The sequence below is a fragment of the Toxorhynchites rutilus genome, chromosome 2 (assembly GCF_029784135.1).
Source record: "Toxorhynchites rutilus septentrionalis strain SRP chromosome 2, ASM2978413v1, whole genome shotgun sequence".
Classification (NCBI taxonomy): Eukaryota; Metazoa; Arthropoda; class Insecta; order Diptera; family Culicidae; genus Toxorhynchites; species Toxorhynchites rutilus.
In genome coordinates this window covers 110,277,244-110,294,766 of record NC_073745.1, presented here as the reverse complement: position 1 = coordinate 110,294,766, position 17,523 = coordinate 110,277,244, and positions in this window count along the sequence as shown.

Here is a 17,523-nt window from a genome sequence, read left to right as displayed (position 1 = left end):
CTTGAAAACCCACCTTGAAAAAAAAACATTTTTTAATCTAATTTCACCAGGCGATTTATCTTGTTTACTCCGGGTCAGATGTCGTGTAACTGCGACATGCAACTGAAATAGAGTTGTTTCAGTTGGGTTGGGTCAATGTAAACACGATTTGTTTTATTGATTAAAAATTTCAGGTGCTCCATCAAATAATTTTGCTATAAAAAGTGCTCTGCTTCAAAAAAAATCTAGAAACCCCTGCTCTATAACGACGGTCCCTTGCGATGTCGCTATAGAGAGTTTTCACTGTAATCGCGAAAGAATCGATTTCATTCGCCAATCTTCTTCAGACAATGGTAGCCGTTCTGATGAATCATTCCCTGTTCGATCAATAATCCCTCTTCTTTTTGAAATTTTGCAGTCGTAAAATGGTAAAGGGTAAATCACTGATTGCATTTTCCTGTCTTAATTACGATTCCATCACTTTCAGTTTAGTTAACACGCATCAGACCATATCAAATGTTATTTGAACCTTTCACACTTGAAGCAATGCTATTCCCCTCCCCGAAATTTTATGCTTTCCGCCTTTATTTGCAGAAGATATTCAACAATCACTTATAACACTCCCCTGGCCGTCCTGCGTAAGACCAGAATTCTTTTTTTCTATAATTTCGCCCAACAAACAAACTCTTCGAGCGCTCTGTCCCAGCAATTTACCCAGTAATTCCGTGTAATATCTTCCTCCGAAGTGGATGCGAACACAAATCGCTCGTTAGACCATAAAAGGGGTCACGCGTGCATAAATCGGCATGAGGTGCCGCCTGGCTGACGGATATGAGTGGGAATGGGTGTGTGTCGTGTGTGTGTGTGTGTGTGTGTATCTGTGTGCAGATCGCTACTTCCGAAATCATTCAATCCGTCGCACATTCGCAGATGGTATGAATAATGGATCGCTCTCTCGACGCGGAACATGATTTGCTCTTTCGTTTTTTGGCTTCGTTCAACACGCTCATTACAACGTTACAAGGTAGGAAATCGGTATCTGACGGCTCAGCTAACGATGCCTCCCCGGAATCAAGGATGCTGTAGCTGTATGAAACGCCTCGGCCGGACGCGTTGTTATTTGTACGAATAACTGCGATGCGATGAGTGTGCTGCATCTCTTGTCACCCCTAATCCCGGGCTTGAAGAGCGCATATCCGAATGCGGGAACGGCGCGAGGGAAAGTGATTCGTTCGCCAGTGGTGGCCACTTCAGGATCATTATGCATCGCGGGTGGTAAATTCGCGTTATGATTTGATTTAGATTTATGAAGCGCAGTTTACGATCGGCTGGGTGACTGTGAGAATGGAAGGGAGTGATGGGAGTGAGATATTCGTGATCATCCCGTACCGTGGTGCTACTGCAGTAATTGAACTTTGAATTGGATTCGCTGCTTCTGGTGGCGGTTGTTGGCAGTTGGATTTGGTGCCAAATTGTGCACGCTTTGGAGTACAATTCGATTTCCGGCCGAATTGAAGCAGCAAATGAAATGACCAAAGAACGTGCTTGTGAGAAGAACTTTACAACTGTGTTTATTTCCGTTGTGTAATATTGAATAGATTGCTTTTCATGAAGTACTTATGATAACTATGAATATGTGTGTTATTTGGATATCACCAAACAAACTTTGTTGCGTCCAAAAGGAGCGCAGTGTCTAATTTGTTTGAAATACACAGCTCTACTTATTCGAAAATCGAAAGAATAAATTGCTTTTCAAAGACAAATCCAAGCCGTCAATCTAGCTTGTCTCCCGACTGCAGACTTGATTGGCAATACCCGTTCCTCGTTCGTAGAACCGTTGCGGTGCAACTCTGGCGAGCCAAAACGTACATCATCTCACCACACGCCGTTTCCGATAAGACAACATGTGGCAAAACAGTTTTATTGCAAACTCGCTAGGCGCCTAATAAATATTCATCGATCAATTAAAATTCATATAGCGACGGCTTGAGACGGTAAAAATATTGAACCGCTGTTCAACGACAAACAGCGGGAACGGTGGAAGGAAACTTGTACGACGGCTATCATTCAGTGACAAGCTTACAGCTCCTCCAAGCCCTGAGCATTTAAGCAATTAGAGTCTGCCTGACTAGACGCTCTAGGTCAACACCATCGATAGTATAATCCGTCTCTCAGGCGATGCAAATCGTAGGATTCATACAAAAAAAAACTTGACGAAACGCCCCCCTCATTAAATTGATCCACACCAAATTTGCACGCAAGCGATTTTGCGAACTCCGATCACAACTTCGAAACTAATTTCATCCACCCGAAACAGCCAGATGGCCCGGCTAAAGCAACCAAAACAAGAATCCACCACCGAGTCCATGACGGACCAACCATCTTCAAAGATGAACACAATTATCTCCGAATTGCGGAGAGGTAATTGGTTGCGCTCACGAAACGTTTATTTAAAATTAATAATAATAATTATCAATTTTCGAGGTTTCTGCTGCCTATTCATGAGGGTCCACCACAGATCTCTGAATCCATGCTGATGACTTTCGATGTTTAGCATGATGGTATGATGGGCTGTTCTCTCCTTGCAGCTGGTGCCGCCTATCAGCACCGCCGCCACCACCACTGCGCCTCGTTGGAGGTATTTATTTTTCCCTTTTTGGACCTTTGGTTTCTGCATAATTTGGCGTGCTTCTGTTTGTTTTTCAGGGACTTCCACGTGCTGGGAATGGAAATATTTGCGCGCATAAGTAATTGGAATAATTTGCGCTGCGGAACATGATTTCGCTTCCCAGGATGTGGTAGCAATTTTTGCTATACCAATTGATGTCGTTACGTCCTTAAATGGTTAATAAAAATTTTCAAACTTATTTGGCAATTTATAAAGTCTGAAGACGTGTTCAGAAAATTAGTTTGCCTGAAAAGAATATTTCCAATAATAAAAATTCTATATTTATTCTATCTTCATTTATCACAAACGTAGAGTTTCTATTGAAGAAACATTTACTGAAAACATTTCAACGGAATATGCAAATACTGCACACCCCAATTCCGTTTCACGTCAAAAAAAAAATAGGTGACTCAATCGTTTGTTGACCCATCCGAAATCAAATCAGACATTTCACAATAATTCACGTCCATTGGCACGCCACTTTAAACTTGTATTCCTTCCAAATTTTGTGTTCACAAAACACTGAAATGATTGTTGTCCGAAGTATTGGTTAAAATTTTTGGAAACTTTTTTTTTGCTAATTTTTAATAAAACGTTATAGCGGATAGCGTTATAGCGGCCCGATTTATGGTTTCCGGAAAACCGACTTCAAATCAATGTACCTATGGGAATCCGCTTAGCAAATATACATGCAAGTAGGGGGTATTATTTTCCAACCGAGCTGTGTTTCCCTAACACGGACTTCTAAATCAATGCGCCTGGGGGAATCCGCTTTGCAAATATATGAAAGTCGGGGGTGTTTTTGTTCCGACTGAAATATGTTCCCTAACACAAACTTCAAATCCATGGAGCGTGCGGAAATTAGCATTGCAAATACATGCAAGTTGGGGGTATTTTTATTCCGACTGAAATGTGTTTCCATAACACAAACTTCGAATCCATGGAGCGTGGGGAAATTGGTATTGCAAAAACATGCAAGTCGGGGGCATTTTTGTTCCGGCTGAAATGTGTTTCCCCAACACAAACTTCAGAACCAAGGTGTCTGGGAAAATTGCATTGCAAATTCATGCAGGTCGAGTGTATTTTTCTTCCGACTGAAATGTGTTTCTCCAACACAGACTTTAAATCCAAGGAGCGTGGGGGAATTGGTATTGATATTGAATTCAATTGAATTCGGAAATTGTTTCATTCAATCAAAAATTAAATCAATACAAACAAAGGATTGCTAAGCTAAGGAAGTCTCACGTCAACCTTGCGGTTATATCATAGACATAACCCACCCATTTTTTAAAATAATTTTTGGGCGTTCAATGTTATGATGGAAATTTCTACCATTATGCAAAGAAGGGTTAATGGTATAGAAAAATAAAACTCCAAAGCTCTTTTTTTAAATCGTTAATTATGCATTATATTTTGTTTCGGACTCTGTTGCCACAAACTGGCGCTACATTAAAAAGTACGCTACAGAAGACGAAAGATGAGAAAATTTAGTACGGGATATACTGCCGTTCTACGCATAGTTGTCCCATGTTCCAAAATCAGCATCTGAGAAAAACTCAGTCAAAGTTTTCTAGCATATTTGCCTACCAGAAGCTTCAAACATTTCAGTTTAGCAATAAACTGGGTTTTTCATGAGCAGTAAACTATTGTCTAATGAAATGTGCAAAGCTCCCCTCACTTAAATCAATCAAGCTTGATTATAAGTTTAAGAACTCATGGTGGGACTGTTATGCCTGGAATATCAACATGGGGCAATTGAACTTGATGTTGTTTATTGGAATACTGGGAACAAACAATAAGTTTTTTTTTGTTTTTCTGAACGATTATGCATAATATAAAATTTAATTGTTACTAGGCATTCGCTAACAAGCTGTGCACGTGTTCTGTTAAAAAAAATTTATTTGTTTAAGAATTAGTTCGTTCTTCCAACCCATAAATGAGTGCTTTAGCTCTGCTGAAAGCGTGAAGTAAAATTCTTGTACTTGAACCGATTCATTTATTGTCGATCTACAAAAAATACATGGCGGGACAGATATGCATAGAATATCAACATGGGACAATTGAGCTTGATATTGTTTTTTTTAAATCTGGGAACAAACAACAACTTTTTTTGTTTTTCCAGAAGATTAGGCATAAAAAATCGTTTTATGAAGAAATATGGAAATTGTCAAAAAGTAACATGGGACAACTATGCGTAGAACGGCAGTATAGTTGTGGCACATTTGGATTTAAATGACATTTTGGAAGCGGAAAACTTCAAAGTTACTAATTTTGAATGTGTGAATATTAATTTTATCCTAAATATTCATTTTGAACTCGATTGTTTCTAACAATTGAATTAAAGCTTTCTAACCGCTCTACAATTTATTTTTGATACCCAACTTCTGTCTATCTTAATTTCGCTATAATATCGATATAAACAATTCTTGGTGAAAATTCAAGCAAAATCTTCAAAAAACACGATTTTCACTCCACTGTACATATAAAAGCCACTTAAATTTCACCTTAACGTTGAAAAGTGATATTTTTTCGTGAAATAATCTATATTTGAAACATAAAAAAAATCTCAAACTGTATATAATCGAGTCCAAATTGTATATAATCGAATCACATATAATCGAGTCTGTTTATAATCGAGTCCGACCTGTATTATTTTTGACACTTCACTAACTCGTAAAATGTAGTTCAGAGGCATGCCATTCTTTTCATTTTCACTGTGTATACGGGAATAAGACCCCATTTGTTGACTACGGTTACATCGATCGTAAGGCTAGATCGCTTCGGAAAGACAACGATGTTGTTTATTTTTTGGGATCAACAAGATGTAATATGGTACGACCCTTTGAAAACCGACGAAACTAATAATAGTGAACGTTAACACAATTAACCCTTTCATAACAATCAATCGAATTGAGCCGTGCTTTGTTCTTGAAACGACCACCGGACTATCAGGAAAGACAATACAAAGTGATTTTTCTCAATGTCAACGTCCCGTCACACCTAGCAAGACCTGCCAGGGAAACGGCAGAACTCAATTGGGATGAGCTATAGCTAATTCTCACCAGACTTTGCACCTTTCGAATACCATTTATTCTCATCGATGCGTGAGGCACTCCTTGAACAGCACTTTAATTATTAAAAAATGGGTAGCTTCAAATAGCCATTACCTTTAGTATTGTTTTTTATCATTCAAGATCGATGGACATGTATTTTTAAAGAAATATTCAGATTTTCTATGCATACATCTGATAGATTTTCTATGTTTATGGATGAAAACTGTCAACATCTGGCAAGGCCTTTTGGACCCTACACCTCTTGTTGAAACACCTTATAGGATCCACTCATCCTTTATTATGGGACTGCTGCTGAATAAACATTTGGTCTAAAAATAAGAACTCTTCTCCAGCGCGTCACGATAGAAAAGTAATCGTTCTTGTTTCCGTCCAATCCATTGAAAGATATCCGTAGGGATAGTGGGGTGCTCCCTTGGCCGAGTGGTTAGCGTCATAACTAACATGCCGGGTGTTCGGGTTCGATTCCCGTTCTGGTCGGGGGAATTTTTCGTCAAAGAAATTTCCTCCGACTTGCACTGTGATCACGCGTATTCTAGAGCTTGCCACTCAGAATGCATTCAAGGCGTGTTATTTGGCATAGAAATCTCAACTAAGTACTAATAAAAAATGACGCAAGTAATACTACGTTGAGACGGCGAAGTTCCTCTAGGAGCGTTAGTGCCATTGAAGAAGAAGAAGGGATAGTGGGGGCAAAGATGCCACCTGCTTGTTTGGTAGTACAACTATTGACTGTTGATGCCGTATTAATGGTCACCTTATGTTTGAAGATTTTCGTGGCTTTTGTCACCCTGTACTCCAGTAGAGCTGTCGCATGTCAAAATATAAATAAAAACAGAAATCGCTCTCTCGGTAACAATTCGGCCGATGTTTTGTGCGCATCGTATTTGAGGAATTTCTCGTGAAGTTTAGTTTATTTGACCTTATATTTCATGTTATTCATGTTTACTAGAGGTGAATATAAATTTTGTTGAATAACAGCTATTAATTCACATAGAAATTACTTTGATGTTTGAGGGCAAAGTGGTCAGTGGTGGATAATGACTTACAATGTTCTGTTTACTAAAGCTGATATACCTAATTACAATCCCTTCTTGAAGGAGTCCCTTTTTTGGTTTTGACCCTCAGAAAATATGCCACACCAACTAAACCAAACCAAATTATGTGAAACTTTAAGTGCTTCTCAATACGTTTATGTACGAGGGCGGTCCGATAAGTACTTAGCCTCATCGCCTGATGGTGTCAGTATCGCAAGAGAGATTACTTATCATGTAGTACATTCTCGTAAATGGCAACTGTCATTATTTCTGCCGAATCGGACTCGTAGTTTTGTTTTGACCCTGTGTGGAAGCGGGCGTGTCCGCGGAATTGCACTACGAACTGCTGCCCCATCCACCGTATTCTCCAGATTTTGCCCCGTGCAACTTTTTTTGTTTCCAAACTTGAAAAAGTCACTCGCCGGGCAGAAATTTCAGTCGAATGAGGAGGTCATCGCCGCCACGAAGGCCTACTTTGCAGACCTCGAAAAACGTATTTTTCAGATGGCTTAAAGAAGTTGGAGCATTGCTGGGTCAAGTTTATCGTGCTAAAAAGAGACTATGTTGAGAAATAAATCGCCACTTTTCCGAATTTTTTTTTGTTTGCTAAGTACTGTCGGACTGCCCTCGTCTGTATGAAAAAATTTTAATTACTCTTCTTGAATAGACCAAGCTTATTTCATACATGTATCTACTTTTTAAATAATAATTTGAACAAATTTGGATAAAAAATGCATAAATCAATCCCATTTAGCATGATATGTGCGACCACATTACCACTTTACTTCCACATCAATATTCGATTTTTCTACTTTTTTTCTAGTAATGATAAATTTATTATTTTAATTGTTTATAGTACAAACCGTTTGCTATCTTCAACAACAATAAGATGAACTACAATATTCTGAAACAGAGGGGGATTGAAGCGGTATGTGGACGCTGAAAATAGGCATACTCTGTAGGGTGACTATTAGGTCCACACTTCCCCTAGATATACAGTGATTAGCAAAATAAAGTGCTCACTCATCTTTTTTCGCTTTGCCGTGTGCTTTGGATCGCTATCCTGCTGAAAAACGGAGCGCTCTTCAGGGTCCATCTTGATGAGGGAGATCTCGAAATTTCCACTCAGAATGTTACATTACGACTCTGATTCCATCAATCTTCACCAAGCTGACCACTTCACCCCTCGAAAGATCGAATTCAGATTCAGGTTGATACGTTTACATGGTATTAGCAGACCGTTGTAGGGCATCTAGTAATGCGGGCATTCTTTTGTAAGTTCAAGGCTAATGCTGACATAGGTGTTGGGTTCAATTCCTGATCGCTCAAATATTTTTCGGGTTGAAAATTTTCTTGACATGCATTGGAATAAGTAATGAGCCTGATTTATTGGATAGGATTAGGCTTGGGTTTGCTCAGCTGCTAGAGCTCGGAAACGATCGCAATTGCAATTCTTAGCTAATACTGGCATAGGTTCAATTCCCGATCGGTCTAGGGTCTTCCCGGGTTGGAGATTCTCTCGACATGCTATGGAATGAATACCTTAGATAAAGGCTTAAGTTGTTCTTTCGATCAGTAATCAATTTCTGCGAGATAACCAGTTTTTTATTATAATTTAATTTGGTTACTGGTTAGTGTGATGACACAAAATAAATACAAAAATAAATTATTAGCAATAAGATAATTCGTCCCGCTCAAACCTAGGTAGGGAAATGAGGTGGGACCATCATCATCATCTAAAAAAATTGGATTCGTCTGTCCACAGCATCGCTCTCCAGTAATCCAAAGGCTTATCAACGAGCTCCTAGGCGAATTAGAGCAGTTTGGTCTTGTTCGCCTTGTTAATATAAGGCCGTTTCAAAGCCATCGTGATGCTGAACCCATGCGCTTCGATGCGACGACGGACAGTTTGATGCGAAACCGAAAGCTGAAGCTCTTCCTGGATCTGCCGAATGGATTTTTTGACGTAGGATTACGTCTTTCGGGAACATATTGTGATACAAATTGAAAATCGAAAATCGAGCACATCGTGAAAATTGTCCAATTTCAAATGCTTATTGCTCAGTCATTTCATGATGGATTGTTGAGATTTTTGTGTCAATCTATTTCGGCGCTCCATAACAATTTTTACATTGAATAAAATTATATATGTCATGAAACTAACCAACGAAAAATTGGAAAATCTCAACCCCTATCCCAACGGAAATACCCACTTCTGATTGGTCGAAATTGACGACACATGCAGCGGCTCGTGTACTTACAATTATTGGTCAGTTATTTCCTGATGGATTTACGAGACATTTGCTTCAATCGATCAGAGCACTCCATAACAATTCATCACAATTGATAATATATTAATATCATATGAAACTAACTAGCAAACAATCAAAAAAATCCCCAAACGGAAATACCTCGTTCTGATTGGTCGAAAATGAAGATACGGAGAAATCGGCACATCAAAGTAGAGGAAACTTTCGTTCCCACTGAAGTGTATTCCCTAACAGAGACATCTAGACCAAACTGCCTGGGGGAAATCGGCATTGCAAATACATGAAAGTAGGGGGAGCTTTTGTTCCCACCGAAATGTATTCCTTAACAGAGACATGAAAACCAAGCTGCCTGGGGGAAATCGGCATTGCAATTACATGAAAGTAGGGGGAGCTTTTGTTTCCACCGACATGTATTCCCTAACAGAGATTTCAAATCCAAGGTGTCTGGGGGAAATCAGCATGTAGATAACCTCGTGGTCGATAGTTTAACTAACGACGCGCACAAATGGATAGTGCTCATTGTAACTAGCGTGGGCATTGCTGATTGCATACGTGCTGGCGAATAAGTAGGGAGCGATGAATGAGTGTTTTCTTTTTATTTTCGTTCCAATAAGAATTTAAAGCGAAAATGAAAATGGGTTGAGTAAACGCTCAGAAAGTAAGAATTATAAATGAAATTACCTTTTCCATTTCAAATATATTTTCTCTATTGAAAACATAAAACTTTTTTTTTGCTGATGAGAAAACTTGATAATTGTGTTCGATAATGATAATTATTTTATATTACATTGATGAGGTTTTTTTTTCTGTTTTCTTTTTTTTTCATCCATACATAACACAGGAGCCACCTCGTCCAGGACCACAGAGGGCGGCTTTCATCTCATTTCACTTCATCTTCTATCGTGATACGCACCATCAAATTACTAATCACCACCTTTCTATCATTATCATGGACATTGTGGTGGAGTGAACAAACAATACCTAACAACCAGACAAAACGGCCCATTTCAGGGCCACCAATCCCTATCGAAGAGTTTAACAATGTAATTTTTCAAACATATCCAAAATCAGCATGTAACAGATAGCCTAACGGAATCCTACGTCAACTATGCGATCGTGTCTCGGATACAACCCTCCTGTGTTTTTTTGCACTTCCCGAATGGTATTCTTGTCTGTTCAGGCATCTGGTTTGGGTTTATTTCATGTGGCTGGGTAATCTACCACCGATCCGAAAGTGTTAAGCTTGTTAAGAATTTTTCCGACCGCTGTCTTGCTGATGTCGTACTTCTTCCCAGCCGCCAAGAACTCGAACGACCAATTTTCGAATCACAAAGTATTTTCAAATAACTGGGCTCTCCACTTTTCTCCACTTCACCAATTGTAAACACGTGTAAAAATACTTCAAGGCCAAGCCAGTTTCTAAACGTCAAAATATTCAAAAAATATACAGTCGAGGGGTCTTTCGATGGAAACTTATCGAAAATATATTTGGAATACAAACTGTTTTTTTTGTTTTTCTATCATTTCTATCTAATAAACTCTTGTTTTTCTTAATGCAAAATGAGTGACACATTAAAAGTACATAATAAATAACATTACGAATACGATGTTCAAGATGTGTTTATTTGTTTTTTAATTAGACAAATGAAGAGATGAGTGGGCACTTTATTCTGTCAATCACTGTATATTAGAGTACCAATGGATGTGTGGGAAAAGAGTGACCCTCGAATTTTCAAAGCGAACTTGATTAAAAATGTTGATTCCCACGAAAAACTACCCTATGCAAAATATCAGCTCGGTCTTCATTTACTAGTGTCACACAGCGGTCAAAGTTTGAGTTTTTTGAAAACCGAGAAATCACCCAAGAGGGGAGTAAAGGAAATCGAGGTTTTCGAAAAAAATATTTTGATGCCAATTGTCTTCAAATTGCATGAAACGTCGAGATCTACTGTCATCTCGAAAAATGTTTTTTGTAAAAAATCGACACTCTGAGACTTCATCGTTTTTTCGGAGTACGAGGAAAAACGTTTTGGGTGCCAATGAAAATCGTCATATCGATTTTTCATACGGGACTCCCTACGAAATATTGATTCGCACGATAAAATACCCTCTGCAAAATGCAAAATATTAGCTCATACGGACTTCATTTACTATTGTCGCAGATCTCAAAATTTAGGTTTTCTGAAAATCGAAAAATCACCCAAGGAGGGAGTAAAGGTAATCGGGGTTTTTGAAAAAAAAATGTTTATGCCAGATGTCTAAGAATTGCATGAAACGTCGAGATTACTGTTATCTCGAAAAAAATTTCGGCACTTTTCGGCACTTGGTCGTTTTTTTGTCTGAAAAGTCAAATTTTTGGAATTTTGGGAATCAACATTTTCAATCAAGTTTCGCTTTGAAAATTCGAGTTGGCCATTTTCATTGGCACTCTACTGTATATCACTCGTTGAGTCCTATCTGGACGCTGCTAACCAAATCTTATTCGGTTTTCTAACGAGAAAGTATCACACTATTTCAGAATAATTATGTTGTAAAAACAGCATCCGGACGCTCGCTATTTCGAAAGTTTTTTTTTATCACCGTATCACAAAATTGCTTACTTGTCGATTAAATAGGTCTTATACGATACAAAATGTAGACAAAACTTATTTGTTGGAATGAACGTTGTACGTTGTACGTTGTTCACAAGTTCATGGTTTGTGCTTTCCATTTCGTATCGCAGCAACGAGATGAAAAAGTGTATGAGAAAACATGGGATGCGATGTACTTTTGATCTTTCAGGAACAATGTTCGAATGTTCGCTAGGAACATTAAGTAATTTATAACGGTCATCCCTATACGAGAGGAATTTCAGTCCTATTTTCGTAGCAGGATGGGTTTCCACAATTAATATACCAAGTATAATTCCTTTTGTGCAGAGAAACAGTGTTTTTTTAGAAAGGATAAGGTAAAGTATTTACCCGACTCATGAATGAGCCGCCACACTTAAGGAAATCAAGCAGAATTTAAGATCTGAAGAGGCAACCTCTCGAGGATCTCTCCTCACATGTTTATCTTCCTCGATTGCTTTCACGAGGAGATAACCCTTCATTGAAGATGTTTTTGGGTTTGTGTGGTAAAAAAAAACCCCAATAATATGTTGAGCTGTTAGCTAAACACTCGTAAACGAATGAACTGCGACGGATCCGCTTCCTCATAGTGTTGTCGAGGAAGGATTTACTACAGACATGGACTTAAATTTGATCAAAAATTCAAATAGCTTTGGGCTTATAAATTAAACAGGACGACAACAGAGCTGTGAAACGAAACAGCTCACCTCGGAGCACACCGTTTACACCGCAAGCATCACGCTGTGGATGAAGTAATAACACTAATTAGGTTATTAATTAAACAACCATATCCGATCACCATTAGCCGAATAATTGCTGCCCGTGATATTTAGTGAACCAGCAATTTTCCAGAATCGGTCCCACTGGTACTCATCGAATCGTAATCCAAACCACCGACGGTGAACCAACCGGGCGTTGGCGCGCCTCTTGCCAATAAATCTAAATTAACGCATATTTTACGATTGTTTTATTGAATTTCAAACACCATTGGAAGCTTATTTTTATCGCATGACTTCTTCCACCATCAGCAACAGGGGGGTTGGGCGGAGGGATGAGGGAAAGTAATTTGAGCAACAATCGATGTCGCAGACTTATCGCCCCTCGGACGTGTTTTGTGTCGTTTCTTTGCCCAATAATTCGCTGGAATCTTTCGCCATCGACTCGGACCTTGGTTCCTTGGTTGGCGCGGAATTTGCATTTATCCGCCGTGATTGACCACTGTGCTGGTCATACGTTATTGAAATTAATTCCTCTCCAGTTTCATACCACGAGCTTCGACGGAGAAATGTATTGGCTGAGATTCGAACGGCAGTGAGGGTAATTGGAGACGTTCCTCGGGACGCGGAAAGACTTACAACGCGCCCATAAGCACAGCAAGTGGTCAGCTGGGTGGTGCGGATCACGCCATTCTGTGGGATCGTTCGAACGCTTCGGAAACGTGTTTGAAATAATGAGCTTTACATTAACAATTTGAGTGGTAATTTATTGAATGAATTAGCAATTGCTCTGAACGTATTCACATCGAACCGCGCGTTTTCACATGAGTTGACCGATACGGATTACTAACGTCCTAATCTGCAGCTGATGAGTAATCTATTGCATACGTTTGTGAAATTTCTAATTTAATAGTTCTCTAACCAGATAGCGTGGTATTTAGCATTCTGTCGGATTCTATTATCATATAATGACCTCATCACATTGTGATAAAAATTGCTGCGATATTTCATAACTTTATTAGTGATCATTGTCAAATTTACCCATTTCAGTGTAAATCATCTGTGATATTCATCTAGTTTGAATAATAAACTAATTTTTTTGGGTCCCTTCGGTCGAATCCTAAAATCGTTCAAACTAACTAATTATGTTTGATCTTCTCCATGATAATAAAAAATGAAATTCAACGGAACGTACTTGCTCTATATACTATATTCGATGACGATGAATAACTGCATTTTTTTATTGGCGAATATGGAAAATTCTGTTCAATCGATTGCGAAGATTCTGTGTATATATCATACCAAGAACATATGTCTCTTTTGTGGGAAAGTAATCATCACAAACTAGAGGAACTAGGGGAAATGTGGTCACCCCAAGGAACATGCCCATTTCCTGTGTCCACATAACACTAAAATTCCCGTTCTTCGAAGACGATTGTAGTTCAACTTATTGTAGTTCAGGGTAGTAAGCGGTTTTTATTATGAAAATTGATAAAAGTACGTTTTTCATTAGGGGCTGTGCACATACCACGTGAACAACTTTAGGGGGGGGGTAGTGGGTATCAAAATGTCCACGCTTGTTACCGGAGGGGGGGGGGGGGTCTATAGACTATGTTCACATGGACACGACGAACAAATAATTTTTCAAATATAGTCACCTATACATTCTAAATTAAATAAAAACTGTTCCGTATTCAAGAATTTTAAAACTCCGCCCAACCTCAGTATTCCGTAATCATCAATAAACTGATTGAGTTGCCTGAAAGTTCTTCATATATTTTTACTAAACCATTAGACTTCTTCACTGAAATCCATATTCTAAAAAAAAACTCACGTAAACTGGTCCAGGAGATTCATTTAAGTGGAAATTAGCATTTAGAGTTTGACAGTTATTCTCTAGACAAAAACTGTCTTAGACAAAGTTGTTACTCATCATTGAGCGCTCGCTTTCGTGTTGTCAAAAATGGGGTGACCAAAATTTTCGATGAAATAAAAAATCTAACTTTCTTATCTTTAAAGATAGAGGTAAACATAGTTCGACAATGTTGGAGTTGTTGGCTCCAATTATTTGAGACATCTTTGTAGAACAAAGTTTTTCTGTATCTCTTGAAATAACCGATATAGCGCTTTTTTTCTAAGTTAAGCTAAGGCCACCATTAAGAAAACTGTTTTTTGCTCTAACTTTTATGTTTCAAATTTTACATGCAAATGACTGCGAAAGATTTTAAGAGCTTACTAATACAAACATTTTTCGATGCAGAACTTGTCAATTTCTCAACTTTACTCAATTCTTTTTTTTCATTCTTTCTGGGACAAACGTAAACAAAGTTTATTGGCGGCATTTGAAAGAGCACATTTCACTCTACATAATGTGTGATTTTCAAAACTATGTTATTTTTGTGTTTGAGTAAATTAAAATTAAACCATTAAACCATAAAAAACCATCAATAACTTTGAGTAGGATTAAGATATAGACAAGTTCTCTTATAGAGATAAACATAGTTCAACAATGTTGTAGCCCCAGTTATTTTGAACAAATTTGTAGAACAAAGTTTTTCTCTATCGTTTAAAATAATCGATATAACGGTTTTTTCTAAATTGCAATAGGGTAACTATGAAAAAACTGGTTTTTCACTTTAACTTTTATATTTAAAATTCTACATCAAAATGGTCTTCGTACAACTTCTAGAGCATATCAATACCAACATTTTGCGATGAAGAACATGTCAATATCTTAACCCTGCTTAAAGTTATTGATAGGTTTTCATTCATGATTTCAATTTTAATTTACTCAAACGCAAAAAACAACATAGTTTTTAAAATCACATAATACGAGGGTCACTATTTATATTTCGGGAATAGGAACAAAAACAAATAGTTTAGCTGCGAATATATTTTTATTGTTTTTCAAAGTACTCGCCAGGATGATCGATACACTTTTGTATGCGCTTAAACCAATTTTCAAAACATTTATTCCAATCGACACGAGCCTTTTTTTTGAGCGATTGTCAAATTATGTGGGATCCAACGTGAACATAATTTTCGCACAACTAAGTGTTCATGTAAAATCGCATATATGCTGGTGGAACTAATGCTTAGGGATGCCTCAATCTCACAATAGGTTACATGACGATCTTGCTTAATCATTTCGTGCACAGCATCGATGTTTTCTGGCACTACAGTCGATTTTGGACGACCTTCACGAAACTCGTCGGACAGCGAACTAAGACCACGATTGAATTCACTATACCAGCGATACACAGTGGTTTTTGATGGAGCTTCATCGCCAAAAGTCAAATTAAGTTGATTGACGCACTCTTGTTGTGATAATCCACGTCGAAAGTCGTAAAAAACCATCGCACGAAAATGTTCACGATTCAGTTCCATTTTTTTGCCGAGACCAAACTGTCAACAAAATATAAAATAAACAAATAGCGTCCGTATGACAAAATGTTCTGAGTACGTATATCGTCAAAAATGTCAAACTTTACGATGGAACCGTCAGATGGACTCACATGACATCAGTGTTGCCAATTCCCGAAATATAAATAGTGACCCTCGTATATAGAGTGAAATCTGTTCTTTCAAATTCCGTCAACAAACATTTTCTATGTTTGCCCCAGAAAGAATGACAAACAAATGAAAAGAGCATGTTTTTTGGAAAGAAATATCAATAACTTTAAGTTAAGTTGAGATATTGACAAGTTCTGCATTGAAAAATGTTTGTATTAGTAAGCTCTAAAAGTCTTCCGAAGACAGTTTGCATGTAAAATTTGAAATATAAAAGTTGAAGCAAAAAAAACAGTTTTTTCCATGGTGACCCTAACGTAACTTCGAAAAAAGACGCTATATCGGTTATTTCAAGAGATAGAGGAAAACTTTGTTCTGCAAAGATGTCTCAAATAATTGGAGCTACAACATTGTCGAGCTATGTTTACCTCTATCCATAAAGATAAGAAAGTTAGATTTTTTATTTAATCGACAATTTTGGTCACCCTATTTTTGACAACATAAAAACGAACGCTCTTTCATGAGTAACAACAGACAGTTTCTGTCTAGAGAATAACTGTCAAGCTCCAAATGCTAATTTCCACTTGAATGCATCTCCTGGACCATTGTGCAATGTAACATTTTCGTCAACTCGAGAAGACCCGAACATTATTCCGAGAATTGTCTTAAAAGCAATCGATCTTCATCGTTACATTCACCACTAGCAGTCAAGAATAACTCTGAAAAACGAATCGTAACTGTTGTTCCGTGATTTGATATTAAAGTTTAAGCCTCGGAGCGAGAAATGTTTCATTGGACGTTTTGACTGCTCGCGTTTGCACATTGGTGCTATTACGTTGCACTACAAAAATTTGAAACTAACTACTAAACAACAATCCAAATATCAGCATTTTGATCTAAAGACAGATTATCATTGTTATCACTCGTTGAATTGCACTGAAATGGATAACAACATCTGAAAGAGACAAAAACTCAAAACGACCGAAGTACGACTTCGTGTTGTTTTGACTGCTTTGTTAATTCGGACGTTTCGGGCGTCGGAGGAAAGTGGCGTCCGAAGTAACAGCCGGGTGCCTAAAATCCTAATCTATACATTAGGTATTTTTTGTACCGGCGATAAAAATATGAAGAAGATAGATACGTGAACGATTGTTTTTGTAATGCATTCAATGATTGAAAACTAATAGCGTGCATCCATTAACTCTATTTGTTTACATTTGTTACATAGGACCATATCAAAAGTTACGCAAGAATTCCATAATGGTTGAGTTTTCATGATATTACGAATATGGTTTTTTCATCAAATATAATTTTCTATAGTTTTTTTTCTAACTCGAGAACAGTTAGTGTTAGAATAAAAGTGTCTGCATAGTCTTCATGCAGAATAACGTGTAAAATCATTTTTTTGTATTACTTTTCTCGAAAACTTACAAGTTTTCAAAGTATTGGAATTTCATCGATTCCTAGGATTTAATATTTACATTTGCGTAAGATAATCCATGCACCACTAGTCATAATTTCCTATGATCCTCTTATCTCTCCACGCTAATAACCTTTTGTTTACATCGAGTACCGTTATCAAAGATCTGCACTAGGGTGCCAATTTCAAAAGAATAAAATTCAAAAAGTTACCCTATAAAAAATGTTCACCATCTCGAGAAAA